This window comes from Somniosus microcephalus, unplaced genomic scaffold, assembly GCF_052327205.1.
Source record: "Somniosus microcephalus isolate GS21.2 unplaced genomic scaffold, FLI_Smic_1.0 unresolved_chr9, whole genome shotgun sequence".
NCBI classification, from domain to species: domain Eukaryota; kingdom Metazoa; phylum Chordata; class Chondrichthyes; order Squaliformes; family Somniosidae; genus Somniosus; species Somniosus microcephalus.
In genome coordinates, this window is record NW_028225187.1 from 15,413,992 (window position 1) to 15,423,744 (window position 9,753).

The 9,753-nt window shown below is 54.9% G+C and overlaps 1 long non-coding RNA gene across 1 annotated transcript; it reads right to left on the bottom strand.

Annotated features, from left to right (window-relative positions):
- Positions 1 to 487: 487 nt before the first annotated feature.
- On the bottom strand, positions 488 to 8,885 carry LOC147084812 (uncharacterized). Its single transcript, XR_015075861.1, has 2 exons — positions 8,797 to 8,885; positions 488 to 808 (listed from the first exon to the last, which is right to left on the bottom strand). It is a non-coding gene; the product is annotated as an uncharacterized LOC147084812 (long non-coding RNA).
- Positions 8,886 to 9,753: the final 868 nt, after the last annotated feature.

Consider the following 9,753-nt stretch of genomic DNA (forward strand, 5'->3'; position numbering starts at 1 on the left):
TCCCAGCGACTGATGTCAGGCTAACTGGTCTGTAGTTCCCTGTTTTCTCTCTCCCACCTTTCTTGAATTGTGGTGTTACATTTGCTAACTTCCAAAGTTCCCTCGATTCTGGAAGATCAAAACCAATGCATCCACTGTCTCTTCAGCCACCTCTTTTAGAACCCTAGGGTGTTGGCCGTCAGGTCCAGGGGATTTGTCGGCTTTTAGCCGCCCTGCCTGCATGGCCCTCTTCCCCCTCCCCCATCAGTGTCTGGCACCCTCCCCCCTTTCCAGCCCCGCTACCCCTCCTCTCCTCTCCCCCCCCTCTCCATTTCCCAGCCCTTTCCCCCACTCCACCATCCTCCCCATTCCCCATCAGTGCCGAGCCCCCTCCCATCCCTGGCCCCCCTTCCCCATCCTCCCCGCCGCACTCTCCTCTCCCCCATCCTCCTCGCCCACCCTGACTATGGGATGTCTAGGACAGAGACTCGGGTCAGACAGACAGTCGTACAAAAAGTGAACTATTTATTTGTTGCTGAATAAAAAGCAGGGGGGGGGGGGCGGGGGCGGGGCAGGCAGCAATCCGCGCCGTTATTTACAGTCCCATCGACTGCTCCGGGAGGGAGGGAGGGAGGGAGGGTGGGTGGAGGAGACCTGGATTCCCCCCGGCCTGTGAACTGGAACGCCGGGAGTCTCGCTCTCCTCGTTTCCATCCCCTGGCAATCTCGGCGTCTCCCGGATCTCAGTACAAGTCATCGGCCTCACCGTTCCCATCCGCAGCACCTTGCTGGTTCTGAATCTGCTGCTGTTTCCTGTACAGCTCGGCAACCTGGGGGGGGGGGGGGGGGGAGAGAGAGAGAGAGAGAGAAGGGGGGGAGAGCGAGAAGGGGGGGAGGGGGGAGAGAGAGAGAGAGAGTGGGAGAGAGAGAGAGAGAGAGAGAGAGAGTGGGAGAGAGTGGGAGAGAGAGAGAGTGGGAGAGAGAGAGAGTGGGAGAGAGAGAGAAGGGTGGGGGAGAGAGAGAAGGGTGGGGGAGAGAGAGAAGGGTGGGGGAGAGAGAGAAGGGTGGGGGAGAGAGAGAAGGGTGGGGGAGAGAGAGAAGGGTGGGGGAGAGAGAGAAGGGTGGGGGAGAGAGAGAAGGGTGGGGGAGAGAGAGAAGGGTGGGGGAGAGAGAGAAGGGTGGGGGAGAGAGAGAAGGGTGGGGGAGAGAGAGAAGGGTGGGGGAGAGAGAGAAGGGTGGGGAGAGAGAGAAGGGTGGGGGAGAGAGAGAAGGGTGGGGGAGAGAGAGAAGGGTGGGGGAGAGAGAGAAGGGTGGGGGAGAGAGAGAAGGGTGGGGAGAGAGAGAAGGGTGGGGGAGAGAGAGAAGGGTGGGGGAGAGAGAGGAGGGTGGGGGAGAGAGAGAAGGGTGGGGGAGAGAGAGAGAGAAGGGTGGGGGAGAGAGAGAGAAGGGTGGGGGAGAGAGAGAGAGAGTGGGGGAGAGAGAGAGAGAGAGTGGGGGAGAGAGAGAGAGAGAGTGGGGGAGAGAGAGAGAAGGGTGGGGAGAGAGAGAAGGGTGGGGGAGAGAGAGAAGGGTGGGGGAGAGAGAGAAGGGTGGGGGAGAGAGAGAAGGGTGGGGGAGAGAGAGAAGGGTGGGGAGAGAGAGAGAGAGTGGGGGAGAGAGAGAGAGAGTGGGGGAGAGAGAGAGAGTGGGGAGAGAGAGAGAGTGGGGGAGAGAGAGAGAGAAGGGTGGGGGAGAGAGAGAAGGGTGGGGGAGAGAGAGAGAGAGAGAGAGTGGGGGAGAGAGAGAGAGAGTGGGGGAGAGAGAGAGAGAGAAGGGTGGGGGAGAGAGAGAAGGGTGGGGGAGAGAGAGAAGGGTGGGGAGAGAGAGAAGGGTGGGGAGAGAGAGAAGGGTGGGGAGAGAGAGAAGGGTGGGGAGAGAGAGAAGGGTGGGGAGAGAGAGAAGGGTGGGGGAGAGAGAGAGAAGGGTGGGGGAGAGAGAGAGAGAGTGGGGGAGAGAGAGAGAAGGGTGGGGGAGAGAGAGAGAAGGGTGGGGGAGAGAGAGAGAGTGGGGGAGAGAGAGAGAGAAGGGTGGGGGAGAGAGAGAGAGAGTGGGGGAGAGAGAGAGAGTGGGGGAGAGAGAGAGAGAGTGGGGGAGAGAGAGAGAAGGGTGGGGGAGAGAGAGAGAGAGAGAGTGGGAGAGAGAGAGAAGGGTGGGGGAGAGAGAGAAGGGTGGGGGAGAGAGAGCGAGAGAGTGGGGGAGAGAGAGAGAGAGGGGGAGGGAGAGAGAGAGAGAGTGGGGGAGAGAGAGAGAGAAGGGTGGGGGAGAGAGAGAAGGGTGGGGGAGAGAGAGAGTGGGGGAGAGAGAGAGAGAGTGGGGGAGAGAGAGAGTGGGGGAGAGAGAGAGTGGGGGAGAGAGAGAGAGAGAAGGGTGGGGGAGAGAGAGAAGGGTGGGGGAGAGAGAGAAGGGTGGGGGAGAGAGAGAGAAGGGTGGGGGAGAGAGAGAAGGGTGGGGGAGAGAGAGAAGGGTGGGGGAGAGAGAGAAGGGTGGGGGAGAGAGAGAAGGGTGGGGGAGAGAGAGAGAGTGGGGGAGAGAGAGAGAAGGGTGGGGGAGAGAGAGAGAAGGGTGGGGTGAGAGAGAGAGAGAAGGGTGGGGGAGAGAGAGAAGGGTGGGGGTGAGAGAGAAGGGTGGGGGAGAGAGAGAGAGAAGGGTGGGGGAGAGAGAGAGAGAAGGGTGGGGGAGAGAGAGAAGGGTGGGGAGAGAGAGAGAAGGGTGGGGAGAGAGAGAGAAGGGTGGGGGAGAGAGAAGGGTGGGGTGAGAGAGAAGGTGGGGAGAGAGAGAAGGGTGGGGGAGAGAGAGAGAGAAGGGTGGGGGAGAGAGAGAAGGTGGGGGAGAGAGAGAAGGGTGGGGGAGAGAGAGAGAGAAGGGTGGGGGAGAGAGAGAGAGAAGGGTGGGGGAGAGAGAGAAGGGTGGGGGAGAGAGAGAAGGGTGGGGGAGAGAGAGAGAAGGGTGGGGAGAGAGAGAGAAGGGTGGGGAGAGAGAGAGAAGGGTGGGGAGAGAGAGAGAAGGGTGGGGAGAGAGAGAGAAGGGTGGGGAGAGAGAGAGAAGGGTGGGGGAGAGAGAGAGAAGGGTGGGGAGAGAGAGAGAAGGGTGGGGAGAGAGAGAGAAGGGTGGGGAGAGAGAGAGAAGGGTGGGGAGAGAGAGAGAAGGGTGGGGAGAGAGAGAGAAGGGTGGGTCACAGTGAGAGAGGTTACTGAGAAAACATCCCTCATTACCCCGGCTCACCCTCCTCCTCTCCCCAGGACCCCGTGCCTGGTCTCCCCCCCCCCTCCTCTCAGTCTCCCCTCTCTCCCACCCCCTCCCCTTAGTGTCTCCCCTCTCCCCCCACCCCCCCCTCTCAGTGTCTCCCCTCTCCCCCACCCCCCCCTCAGTGTCTCCCCTCGCCCCCACCCCCTCCTCTCAGTGTCTCCCCCCACCCCCTCCTCTCAGTGTCTCCCCTCTCCCCCCACTCTGTGTCTCCCCTCGCCCCTGTAGTGTATGTACCTTTAAGAGGAACGATGTTTTTGAAGCCCCTGTATACTGTAATACCAGTAGTGACCACTCGGGTATATAAGCCTGTATAGCGTCTTGTGTAGTTAGTTCACCTCCAGACTTTGTTCAGTAAACACTTGTTAAATCAACTCCTGCATTCCGTGTCTCCATTAACACACGGATCTAACAGTGGCGACGAGTTAGAAACGAACTTACCTGCAATTCGGCAGCACCTCAAGGGAATCGATTCCTCAGACGAAGGTCGAAGCCAGAAGCAAGAAAAAAAAACTGTGGTTTCACCAGCTAAACGGGCTGGTGGCAGGTAGTGCACTGATCCTCCCTGGGCTGCGGCGGGCTAGAGCTCGATCGGGTGGCTCTGCAACGGGGCCGGGCAGCGAGTCGGGAAGCAAAGAGAGAGAGAGAGAGAGAGAGAGAGTGGAGCACACAGGGCGCGGCCGGTGCTGCAAAGCAGGTTGGCGTTCGGACCGAGCAGAGGGAGGGGAAAGTCCCAGAGGGTCCGCTCCACGACGGGAACGGTTCTCCAAGTAACGGAGAAACTATTGAAACGATATATAAAAAAAAATAGAAATACCGCGAAAAGCTGCAGGTCGCAACGGGAACCGCGGAGAACAGCGTTGGCAGCAGCGGCAACGGCGGGAAAGCGCGGGAGGCGCCATCTTAACTCGGCGGGGAAGAAAGAAAAGCACAGGAGGCGCCATTTTGATCCATCAGGGACGGAGGAAAAGCGCGGGAAGCGCCATTGTAGATTTTCAAGATGCCGAAGACTGGCAATATTACTGCTTTCGATAGTGATATAGAAGATTGGACCACATATGTGGAAAGAGTGGAGGTATATTGCAAGGCGAATGAAGTAGCAGATGATAAAAAGGCATCAGTACTTCTAAATCTGATGGGCGCAAGGACATGCGGGCTGTTACAAAACTTGATCACTCCAGCCAAACCGATGGACAAGAATTTTAAGGAGATTGTTGATACCTTACAGGAGCACTTAAACCCAACACCGCTGCTGATCGCGGAACGATTCAAATTCTTCAGGAGAATCAGCACAAGAATGAAAGTAACGCTGATTACCTCACCGAATTACGAAAGCTGTCAAAGCACTGCCAATTCGGGGCAGGACTGGCAGATTCTCTACGAGACAAATTCGTCTGCGGTCTCCTAAGCGAAGGAACACAGAAAAGACTACTTTCTGAGAAAGATTTGACACTGGACAAGGCTTTCAGTGTGGCTGTATCATACGAAGCAGCAGCAAGAGGAGCTGCAGAGATACAGCAAAAGCCACAGGACTTCGGCACCCATGAAATGACACAGGGTTTCGAGAGATGTTATCGCTGCGGCAGATCCACCCATGACCAGAAGGACTGCTGGTTCAAAGACAAAGCATGCAGGCAATGCGGAAAGATGGGACACATTGCACGTGTATGCAGATCTGGAAAGAAATCCGCTGACAGTAAAAAGGTCAATAAGGAAAAGTGCAGAAAGGTACAAATGATGACGGACAGTAGCTCCGAAGACCAGAAGAACGATAGCGACTCTGGAAACAAGAGACTAAGCTGTCTCAAATTACATAATGTAATTGCCAAAGAAGATTACCAGACCATTTGGGTTACCCTCACGATAGCGGGGTCCCCAGTCAAAATGGAGCTAGATACAGGATCAGCTCTGACCGTCATGAGTCGACGGGATTACGAGCGGCTATTTCCGCATATACCTTTGAAAGACACAGCCATTATCTTGAAGACATATACAGGGCAGAAAGTATACCCCAGAGGGAAAATAAGGGTGCCTGTTGTATACAACGGCAAGGAAATACAGAAGTTGTATTTATACGTTCTGCAAGATGGTGGTCCACCGTTGTTGGGACGTGAATGGATCAGAAAGATACGTTTAGACTGGCACTCCATTCAGGCACGGACGGTGACCAGTAAGAAAAAAAACGATGATGACGTCATACCTGGACGATTAAAAGAAATCTTGGCTAACGCCAAAGAAGTGTTTCAACAGGAACTAGGACCCTGAAAGGCGCCACCGCCTCAATAAAAGTGGAAGATGCGGCAATTCCCAAGTTTTTTAAGGCAAGGCCGGTGCCATACGCAATTCGTCCAGCCGTCGAGGCAGAGCTGGAGAATTTGGAAAAAGCAGGCGTGTTATCCAAGATAGATTGGAGCGAGTGGGCAACACCCATCGTCCCGGTCATGAAGAAAACGTTGAATAATGATAAATCCGAAGAACAGAGAAAAGTTTGCATCTGTGGGGACTTCAAGGTGACTGTAAACCCGGTTCTTCACACGGTACAGTATCCTCTTCCGAGGATAGAAGATATTTTCGCCTCACTATCCGGAGGGAAACGTTTCACCAAAATTGACTTAGCACAGGCATATCTACAGATGGAGGTTGAGGAGGCCTCTAAAAAGAATCTCACGATAAACACACACAAAGGCCTGTACCAGTACAATCGACTGGTTTTCGGAGTGGCATCAGCTCTGGCTATCTGGCAGAGCTATGGAGCAAGTCCTGCAAGGGATTCCGGGGACTCAATGCTACCTAGACGACATCCTTGTAACAGGAGAAAACGACGAGCACCTTGCCAACTTGGAGCAGGTGCTCACGAGGCTGAGAGAGCGGGGCCTATGAGCAAATCGCCCCAAGTGCGAATTTTTCCAGAAACAAATATCATATTGTGGCCATGTCATTAACGAAGAAGGGTTGCATAAATCACCTGAAAAAATTGAAGCGGTCGTAAAGGCCCCAGCGCCTGAAAATGTCTCACAATTAAGGTCGTTCCTGGGATTAGTAAATTACTATCATAAATTTTTACCGAACTTGTCGACGGTTCTGCACCCTCTTAACGCACTGCTACAAACGGGAGTAGTTTGGAAATGGAGCGAAGACTGTAAACGTGCCTTCCATAAATGCAAAGGCTTGATCACGTCCAGGGAAGTGTTGGCTCATTACAACCCATCACTGCCAATCAGACTGGCGTGCGATGCATCCCCTTACGGCGTGGGAGCGGTATTATCGCATAGATTCCCTGATGGCTCGGAGCAGCCGATAGCTTTTGCGTCACGCTCATTGAACTCAGCTGAGCGTAACTATGCCCAGATCGACAGGGAGGCACTCAGCCTGGTGTGGGGGGGTGAAGAAATTCAACCATTACCTACACGGACAAAAATTTACCTTGTTGACTGACCATCAACCCCTCGTCTCCATATTCAACCCTAAAAAGGGCGTTCCCATTATGACAGCGCAAAGGCTACAGAGGTGGTCCCTTTTCCTAGGGGCACACCAATATGACATAGAATACAAAGGAACAAAACAGCATGGGAATGCTGACGGGTTATCGCGCCTACCGTTGCCAACGGTGGAAGAGGCGCCTACAGTGGACCCAGTGGAGATGTTCCACTCGACCATAGTGGAATGTCTACTGGTGACAAATTCTACCATTGAAAAGGAAACGCGAAATGAACCGACTCTCTCACGAGTCTACGATTTAACGGTGAAGGGATGGCCAGCACATGGCGAACCACTGTTGCCAGCATTCTCGCAAAGATAACAGCTGTCAGTGTGCCGAGGAACCTTGATGTGTGGATCCAGAGTGGTGATTCCACCCAAACTCAAGGATAGAGTGCTAAAGGAGCTTCACGAGGGGCATCTGGGTGGAGTGAAAATGAAGAACTTAGCCAGAGCATTTGTGTGGTGGCCAGGTATCGATGGAGACATCGAAGAAATGACCAAGAGCTGTCTAGGATGCCAGAAGGTCCAAAATGCCCCACCACAAGCCCCTCTACATCCCACCACAAGCCCCTCTACATCCATGGGAGTGGCCCTCATCTCCATGGCAAAGGGTACATATCGACTTTGCTGGTCCATTTATGGACTCAATGTTCTTAATCGCAGTGGATGCACACTCCAAGTGGCCGGAGGTAATAAAGATGTCCTCCACCACCACGGAAAAAAACCATCACAGTATTAAGGACCATATTCGCCAGGAATGGGCTGCCTGAACAGATCTGTTCTGATAATGGACCGCAATTTGTATCCGAAGAATTCAGGAAGTTCTTAAAAAAACAATGGGGTTAAGCACTACACGTCCACCCCATACTATCCCACCACCAATGGATTGGCTGAAAGGTTTGTCCAGACCTTCAAGAAGGCCATAAAGGCCATGGGTAATGAAGACATAAATCTACAACATAAGGTAGATAACTTCTTGTTTGCGTACAGGAATGCAACACATGTGGTTACAAACCAAACCCCCGCCATGATGTTTTTCAATAGAAGCCTAAGATGCCGGCTGGATTTGGTCAAGCCAAACGTCAGAAGGGACGTAGAGAACCGGCAATTTCACAGCATGAATGAAGGGCCAACTAGAACCTTCCAGATAGGTCAACCAGTTTTGGCCCGGGACTACCGTACCGAGAAATGGCAGCCTGGAACTATTTGCACACGACTAGGACCGCTGATGTATACCGTGGACATTGGAGAAAGCATAATAAGGCGCCATGCTGACCAGATCATAGAGTCATCCAAAAAAGGACAACCTACACCACAACTCTATACGCCTAATGATGAAGCACAGATACCCATAGTATCTACCTCCGATCCGGTGATACTGGAACCAGATGAACCCGACACTGGCATTGAAGCCGAATCGACCTTGCCAAAAGAACCTACTACACCACCGAAAACGACGACACCACCGAGGCTTTATCCGGACCGAGTCAGGAAGCCTCCAGAGACTGAATTTGTAATTGATTAACTTCAGCAAATGTGTATATTATTGTTCTTCTAAAAATGTTATTTAATGATTACTTAAAATGTTATGTACTATTTATCTAAAAGGGGAGGAATTGTAGTGTATGTACCTTTAAGAGGAACTATGTTTTTGAAGCCCCTGTATACTGTAGTACCAGTAGTGACCACTCGGGTATATAGCCTGTGTAGCGTCTTGTGTAGTTAGTTCACCTCCAGACTTTGTTCAGTAAACACTTGTTAAATCAACTCCTGCATTCCGTGTCTCCATTAACACACGGATCTAAACAGCCCCCACCCACTCCCTCATCCCCAACCCCCTCAGTGTCTCCCTCTCCACCGCTCAGTTTCTCCCCTCAGTGTCTCCCCTCTCCCCCACCCCCCCCTCAGTGTCTCCCCTCTCCCCCACCCCCCCTCAGTGTTTCCCCTCTCCCCCACCCCCTCCTCAGTGTCTCCCCTCTCCCCCCAACCCCCCTCAGTGTCTCCCCTCTCCCCCCTCCCCTCAGTGTCTCCCCTCTCCCCCACCCCCGGCCCTTACCTGGCCACTGGTTGTGGCGTCTTCAGATTTCTTATCATCCCGAATGCGGAGGAAGCGAGGGAACCGCAGTGAAATTCCCTTCTCCTCATCCACCTGAGGGGTGGGGGGTGGGAGAGAAACACAGATCAGAGCGGCTCCCCAAAAACATCACCCCCCAAACAGTCCAGCCCCACCCTGAACCGTCAAACCATCACCCTCCAACCCAAACTCATCCCCAAACCCCAAAAACAGCCCCGCACCCCTGGACACACTCTCCCCCCTGACCCCAGGACTCTCCCCCCCCCTGACCCCAGGACTCTCTCCCCCCTGACCCCAGGACACTCTCTCCCCCCTGACCCCAGGACTGTGTCTCCCCCCTGACCCCAGGACTGTCTCTCCCCCCTGACCCCAGGACACTCTCTCCCCCCTGACCCCAGGACACTCTCTCCCCCCTGACCCCAGGACTCTCTCTCCCCCCTGACCCCAGGACTCTCTCTCCCCCCTGACCCCAGGACACTCTCTCTCCCCCGACCCCAGGACACTCTCCCCCCTGACCCCAGGACTCTCTCCCCCCTGACCCCAGGACTCTCTCCCCCCTGACCCCAGGACTCTCTCCCCCTGACCCCAGGACTCTCTCTCCCCCCTGACCCCAGGACTCTCTCTCCCCCCTGACCCCAGGACTCTCTCTCCCCCCTGACCCCAGGACACTCTCTCTCCCCCGACCCCAGGACACTCTCTCCCCCCTGACCCCAGGACTCTCTCTCCCCCCTGACCCCAGGACCCTCTCTCCCCCCTGACCCCAGGACTCTCTCTCCCCCCTGACCCCAGGACTGTGTCTCCCCCCTGACCCCAGGACTGTCTCTCCCCCCTGACCCCAGGACACTCTCTCCCCCCTGACCCCAGGACACTCTCTCCCCCCCTGACCCCAGGACTCTCTCTCCCCCGACCCCAGGACTCTCTCTCCCCCCTGACCCCAGG